Consider the following 7,674-nt stretch of genomic DNA (forward strand, 5'->3'; position numbering starts at 1 on the left):
CTGATTTACTTTACTCCAGTTAGGACGCAATAACAAAACACCATAGGCTGGGTAGCTTAGAGAACAATGGGAATTTATCTCATGCAGTTCTTGTGGCGGAGAGGTCCAAAGTCAAGATGCTGGTAGAGCTTCTGGAATGGCACACTTTCTGGCACAAGAGGTCACATTCTCACCACATCGTCACCTGGTAGACGGAGGCATCGGTATCGGTGACTCCCTAATTCCACCAGAGAGACTACAGCCCCACAACCTAATTTCCCCTACAGGATCCCATCCCCTTGTTCCACCACCTTTAGAGCTTGGGGTGAATCAGGAGAAAACATCAACACAGAGTTCACAGAGCCCACAAGGGAATGAGAGCAAATACAGGATACCAGGAAAAGTCAGGAATGTACCGTGGAAATGTCTGTCCTGCCCAACCACTGACTAGAAGTTTAGACCTGCGGTGAGTCACCTCAGTCTTATGACTCACAGTTTCCATGTTTATGAATGAAGATAAAGTGGGATGACACATTCTAAACTTTTTTCTCCTGCTGGGGGAGGGGCAGGGAGACAAGATGTCTGGGGTATATAAAAGCATAATGTCAACCACATGATTTGACATCAGTAAGTGTATGTCATCTAATAGAAATCATACATCAATCATGTCAATTGGAGATGACAAAATTAAAGGAACGAAGACTATAAAGTCAGCATCAAAAGATCCATGAGAGAGTTTTTTAAATGTTCCGGTATTTCAATGTATCCTTGTATGTGCATGTGTACTTTTTGTAAGTATTTAGAAAAGTAAGCATGTTTATGGACAGGAGTTTGAAAACATGAGGCATTTCAGTGCTGGAGCTACCGCAAGTGTGAGTTATGTATTTTATGTATGTATGTATGTATATATGTATTTATTTATTTATTTATTTATTTATTTATTTATTTATTATGTGTCATTTGTGTGTGTGTGTGTGTGTGTGTGTGTGTGTGTGTGTGTGTGTTTCAGAGCCCTTAGAGACCAGAAGAGAATTGGATTCCATAGGGTTAGAGTTACAGGCAATTGAGAGCCACCCAATGTGGATGCTGGGATCTGAACTCTGGTCCTCTGAAAGGGAAACAAGCTCCCTTAACCCTGAGCCATTTCTCTGGCCCAAGAATATTATCATTTTGAAACTACTGAACATGGATTTAATCCTAGCAGGATCACTTCCCAGCTGTATAGCTTAGCTAACTTACATCCTCTCTCTAAGCCTCTGTTTCCTTTCCAGAAGAAAATGGAGCCTTAATGATAGTTTAAAGTGGATATAGATCTCAGAGGTCGCCTTAGTTTCCTTTGTTCAGCAAATTCGCAATAAGTACAACTGGCTTTAGGACCGCTGGGAGACAGCTGATGTGTTCGCCCTTCGTGGGATGCTCCTCTCTGAGTCCACTGGAAATGCGAATCGCCAATTTGTGGTAACATTCACGGGTGATTGTGTCTCAACACCGAAGTCAGACTATGGACTGACTCACCGCTAGGCAGCCCTATCACTCTGGGCAGCTTGTAGGGAAGGCCAAAAGAAGAATCTTTGTGGGGGTGGAGATTTAGTTCAGTGGTAGAGCACTTGCCTAGCAAGCACGAGGCCCTGGGTTCAGTCTTCAGCTCTGGAAAAACAAAAAAAAAGAACAACAACAACACCAAAAAAAAAAAAAAAGAAAAAAACCAAGAACAATCTTTTCCTCTCACCTAGCATTTCTAAATAAAAGGTAATGGTCCAAGTATCTGGTTTTTTTTGTTTGTTTGTTTTTGTTTTTTTTTTTTTTTTTTTTGGTTTGGTTTGGTTTGGTTTGATTTTTTTCCTTTCTTACACAGAACAAATGTGCCTTAAATTCCCCTGGGCCATGTATCCAGCACTGACACATCCAATTTCCCCTCACGGCTACGTCGGAAAAATTTTAAACCCTCTTCAATTTAGCTTGCTTTTATTTGTATTCAGACTAAGATAGAGTGTGCACCAGGGGACAACTTGACCATTAAAAAAAATTCTATTTGACTACATATATTTTTATCAATTTGGGAAAGCAATCAAAGCAGGCATTTTCACTTAGAAGCTTGGAAATAAGGCTGATATCATCTGGTTGGAGCAAAGCTGGGGAAATCACCAGAGGGGGGGAAAAACCCTTCTGTGTATCCAGTTTCACATGACTGTTGTCATGTACAGGATGTATATTCAAACGTGTTTGCATATTTCTAAATTAATCATACATCAAAATTAGAGCCATATTGTTCCCCTTACATTGAAACTGTTTATATAGAAAATATTGTGCCAAATGGTCCCTGCCTCCACCCCTAGTTGTGGCTGATTGCAAAGCAAGATAAAGGCACTTATGTCCACAAACAAAACAAAAAGTCTATATACATGTCAGAAATAAAAAAAAAAAGTGTGATTTTAACACAAACTCCATTATCAGCCAAAAAGGAAGGAGAAAGGAAGAAAGATTGCTGGAGTTTATGCAAATTCAGAGATAGCAAAAAGCATATACTTATGCACTGATAGACTGAAAATTAGGGGTTGGTTGGATAGCCGCAGAATTCAGTTTGATATGGTTCAAACAGTCCATGGATGCTGTTTTATACCCACGTGACAGAGTGAATTAGAGTCATTTTACAAGAGACAGATACGGCCCGCTAAGGGGATCCATTTCCTAGTTTACTATGGGAAATGGTAATTTAAAGCTGGCCGGGGCTTGGTGCTTGAGTTGTTTCTGGAAAAGCTGAGAGTCGGCATATCAATAAATTCAGTTGAGTTTTCCCTTCTCCACCCTCAGTCATTTTTAATTTTTTATTGTTTGTTTGTGGGGGGTTTGTTTGTTTGTTTGTTTTCATCTTCTTACTCAAAACCTCGGTCCAAGTATAAATTGGTCCTAGCGATAATTTGACAGTAATCTTGTAAATCTAGGTTAGGTTAGGACGACGTAATAGTAGATTTGATGGAGCTTAAAGGATGTTTTAAAGATTACTGCATCCTTCAGATTCCAAACATCAAATATTTTGTTCGTGAAGCTGTATGTACAACTCTAAGATAGGAATTAAGGTTGACCAGAGTTTTGCTAGTAGCCGCTAGGTCAAGACGGTGGAACGAAGAAAAAGAGTTGAGAGCAGCTGGAAAAGCTGAAGAGTGCACGGAAGGTGGGAATGGGAAACAAGCTGTTGAGGAAGAAGAGCGGACTCGACTTCCAGCTGAGCCAAGGTGGACAACCTTTGCGACCCTGACGTCAAAGCCTGTGTGCGGTTTAAATATTCTTTTCTCTGTTCCTGCCATCTTCTTTGCCTAAAATCCCAAAATAAGCTGCGAGCGTAGCGGGCTCCTTGGAAAGCGGGGTTTCTCAACTATCACAAAACACGGATATTTACATTCCTAACAGTAGCAAAATTACAGTTATGAAGTAGCAATGGAATAATTTTATGGTTGGGGTCACCACATCATTAAAGGGTCGCAGCATTAGGAAGGTGGAGAGCCACTCGTCTGAAGAGGAGGAGGAAGGACATTGCTGGCATCCCAAGCTTGTGACCCCTTCGCCACAAACACACTGCATTTCCCAGCTTCCTTTGCAGCAGAGGCCGCCCTGTAACCAGATTCTAGCAAAGCTAAGTAGAAAGAAGTGATGTGGTCCATCCCTGGCCCCTAGAAGATGCCTGCCTTCTAATCCCTCATTCTCCTCCCCCTCCACTTTTCCTGCTAAACATTGACATCTCGCTGGACGCGGGTTGAGAAGCAACAAGCTGAAGATGAAAGAGTTTCTATTATCCCTGATCACCGAACAACTGCAGGAGGCACCGCCTTAACACTAGAAGAAACACCGGCCTGGACTTCACTCAGGTAAAAAACAAAATGGCATGATGCTTAAAACCGCCATTATTTCAGAATTTTTTTTAAAAAAGACTTTTTAAAATAGTTTTAAAAATTTATATGTAGGTATGCTTGTCTCTGTGTTAGCATGTTCACACGCAGACGTCAGAAGAGGGCATCAGATCCAATGGAGCTTGAGTTGTGAGCCACCAGATGTGGGTGTTAGGGACCAAACTCGGGTCCTTGGAAGAAAAGCAAGTGTTCCTGACCACTGAACATTACCCAGTCCCTATTTGTTACAACTCTGATCAGTACAGAATTCATGTTGTATCAGAGCCATTATAACCATGCTTCTCTTACTTTTCATTGTTTGTTGGTTTGGTTTGGTTTTTGAAACATTGCTCCCCTATGTAACAACGTGAGTTCCAGCTGTCCTGGAACTCACTCTGAAGACCAGGTTGGCCTCAAACTCACAGAGATCCACCTGCTTCTGTTCCCGGAGTGCTGAGATTAAAGGCTTGAGCCACCTCTGCCAGGCTGCCCTTGCCTCTCAAATAGTTTTGTATTTTCTCTGGCACTTTTTGCACATCTGTAAGTTTATATACATTAGAAATGACATAATCTCTAGAGAGTAGCTGTTAATGAGCCTCAACCCAAGTGTCTTTGGAGGAAAAGATCATGTTTCCAAGTAGATGTCTCTGAAAGTCCTCGGGGCCCTATTTTCTTTACAAATCGAGAACATGGGCTAGACTCAGGTTAACCCTGTGTAGCAGGAACCATCTGCTTCTGTGATGTGGAGACCAGGTTGTCCACGGAAGCAGGCATTGAAACGGAAAGGTTGCCATCTTCAGGGTCAGGTGACTTTATCCCAGTGGTCTACCCTCAGGTGCATCATTTTTTCTCCCCATGTCCTCACTTGTAAAGTAAAAGTGCTTAAAGAACCTGCTCTAAAGATTCTGTCGTTTACTCCTTCAACTGCCTTCAACACTTGGTCCCCAGTTGGTGACACTCTTTGGGAAGGTTATGGAACATTTAGAAAGTAGAACTTTGCTGGAGGAAGTGACTCACTGTGGCTGGGCTTTCAGGGTTTAGAGCTTTGCCCACCTTCCTGTTCTAGTTGGCTCCTTCCTGTGTGTCGATGAAACGTAATCCATACACATATGGCTCCTGCCAGTTCTGGTTCCTATTTTCCCTTCTTGTTGCTATGCTTTCTCACCAAGATGTATGCTTTCTCGCTCTGCGATTGTAATCTGAAATAAACCCTTTCCTCCCTGGCTTGCCTTTTCTTGTAGTATGTTATCACAGCAACAGAAAAGTAACAAATACACAAGCTGACAATGGCTAACTAGAATGTTTTTGTATCTTTCTAGCTAGCTGGACTCCTGCTATAATGTGTGTCCATGCTCGAAACCAGCAAGAGAGGACTGAGTGTTCAATATCATTTTATTCAAAGAATTGTCTCCTGTATGGAACAGTACAAAAAAATTTAAAATGTTGTATTTAAAATAATAATAATTATAAAATAGCCTCTCTGCTATTTTCTCAACTTAGCAATTTCATGTCTTACTCCCTTCTCCTCCTCCACAGGCACCAGTGTCAAGAACACTAGGAAACCTTTTCTTTATAAACGTTCATATCCCCATTTACATCAAATAGGCAAGAATTTGGATTTTTCAACAATGCTGGGCAGGAAACCAAATTTGCATTCTATAGTGTAGTGCCTGATCACATCTGAAGTCTATACTTTACTCAAGAAATCAGCTTTTTGACTGGGCAGAGCTCATCTCTCCATCAGTAGGGAGAGCTCAGCTCTCCAATTCTCTGGAGCTTTAGAAGCCACAAGAAAAACCTGAAGCCAGAGAGAGCTTTGGTCTTTTGCCATGTTAGAACCACCTGTCATGCTACCATGGCTGTTGTCAAAGAAGGCTCCCATCCTAGATGAAGACAGGACAGGAAAGTGAGGTTCCAAGGCTCTTACCTGGTTCCATTTTTTTTCCTCTCTTCCAGACCTCATTTTAGTTTGTGAAAGGGCTCTACAGCCACACAGCTACTTGGAGGCATGTGTCCCTCTAAAAACAAGTTGCAAGAGAAAAAGTGATGAATCTTAATTTTCTCAACTGTGAAATCTTCATAATGGTATGCGTTCCTCCTGTCACCTGGGATTGCAGTGAAGCACAGGTGAGATCAATTCTAGAGTGGAGAGACACCCAAGGTACCCTCAACGCCATTATCGTTATGATTAATTAGACTACTAAAAATCAGCCGCAAGACCTGCACCTCGAAATCACATCATTGACAGGACAGATTCTTAGTCAGCCATCCGAGAGGTTAAGAATGCATTGTTTCTTGAAAAGTAGTATAGATGTTTTTAAATTGAAGCCTAAAAAAATAAAGTAATAAAATAAAATGGTGAAGTCATGGGAATGCAGACATTGTAATTCAAAGCGGATCTCCTAGGGCACGAAGCTAAAATGTATATTGTATTAATTGTGGAATGTGGGCTCCGGTGTCAAAAATCTTCCATGGGGACTGTGAGCCCTACTCTTGAGGAAGTCTTCAAAATATTTTTCTCAGAACTTTAAAAAAATGAAGACAATTTCATGGTCAAAGAGATGGCCCATAGAGGAAGGGTACTTTCTGCCAAGCCTTATGGCCTGTGTTTGATCCCTCACAGACACACACACACTCAAACACACAGGCACACGCACAGTAATACACAAGGTAACCCACACTTTACAGTAACACACACACAGTAACATACTCATGCACACAGTAACACTCTCATAGACACAGTAATACATAGCTTCTCTCACACACACTCACACAGTTCCTCACAGACACACGCACAGGGTAACAAAAACACATGGTAACACACTCTTACATAAACTCTCACACACACACATACACACACACTCTCACATGCACAGTAACACACATTTGTCTCCCTCCTTGTATATAAGTATAATAATTTCCAAAGAACCTTCTTCCTGTAAATAAGTGATAATAAAAGCAATTCTGAATTATCCTTATCTCTTTGTTCTACAAGTCCCACAAGGACCCTTCATGAAGATTTTGTTAACTGGGTTTTCTTAATTAAAAATGTGTTTGCTTAAAATACTCTATAATTTAACTTTATACAGTGAATAAAAATTACCTTTCATTGAGAGCTCATAGAAGTCAGGATACCGTTTTTAACATGTTCACACACATGGTTTCCTTTGTCTTGAGGACAATCCATTGTGTGTTGTATGGACAATTCTTTTCCTTTGACCCAGGACACCTAGCCTGCAAGGATGAGGCAGAAATATTAATTTAGACCATATGATTCTAAGCCCTTTCCAGTAACCATGTTGTTAGCGTGTCTCTTAATTAGGATATTTTAACTTGAAGAGTGCAGAGAAGAGATCGATAAACTTGAACCCCTGAGCTATTTTGCCATTTACCAATTTCAGGGTGATAAAATGCTCCAACCGAAAGCAAGTAAGAGGAGGAAGGGTTGTTTTAGCTTACGGCTCCTGAGGAAAATAGTCCATCACACGAGGAAGGCGACAGTCAGGGAACACAGGAGGACAGGCGGAAGCTGGCTGATCATATTTCAGCCACACGTAGGAAGTGGAGCGCTAGAACAGGAAGTGGATCCAGGCTATGGAAAAAACCTCCAGGCCCTCCCTCCTGGGGTATAATTCCTCCAAAACGTTCCACCTTCTAACGGTTCCACACTCTTCCCCAACAGTGTCACCCCCTGGGGACCGAGTGTGCAAACACGTGAACCTGTGGGTGACATTCCATTCAAACCACCACAAGCGATAAGGAGGTAAAGCAGGAACGTAAACTGAGAATCACCTCTTTTTGAGCCTTTTCT

The 7,674-nt window shown here is 41.6% G+C and overlaps 1 long non-coding RNA gene across 1 annotated transcript; it reads right to left on the reverse strand.

Annotated features, from left to right (window-relative positions):
- Positions 1–1,550: 1,550 nt before the first annotated feature.
- LOC132648272 (uncharacterized) lies at positions 1,551–7,097 on the reverse strand. Its single transcript, XR_009586634.1, has 3 exons — positions 6,967–7,097; positions 5,791–5,881; positions 1,551–1,626 (listed from the first exon to the last, which is right to left on the reverse strand). It is a non-coding gene; the product is annotated as an uncharacterized LOC132648272 (long non-coding RNA).
- Positions 7,098–7,674: the final 577 nt, after the last annotated feature.

The sequence above is a fragment of the Meriones unguiculatus genome, chromosome 16 (genome assembly GCF_030254825.1).
Source record: "Meriones unguiculatus strain TT.TT164.6M chromosome 16, Bangor_MerUng_6.1, whole genome shotgun sequence".
NCBI classification, from domain to species: Eukaryota; Metazoa; Chordata; class Mammalia; order Rodentia; family Muridae; genus Meriones; species Meriones unguiculatus.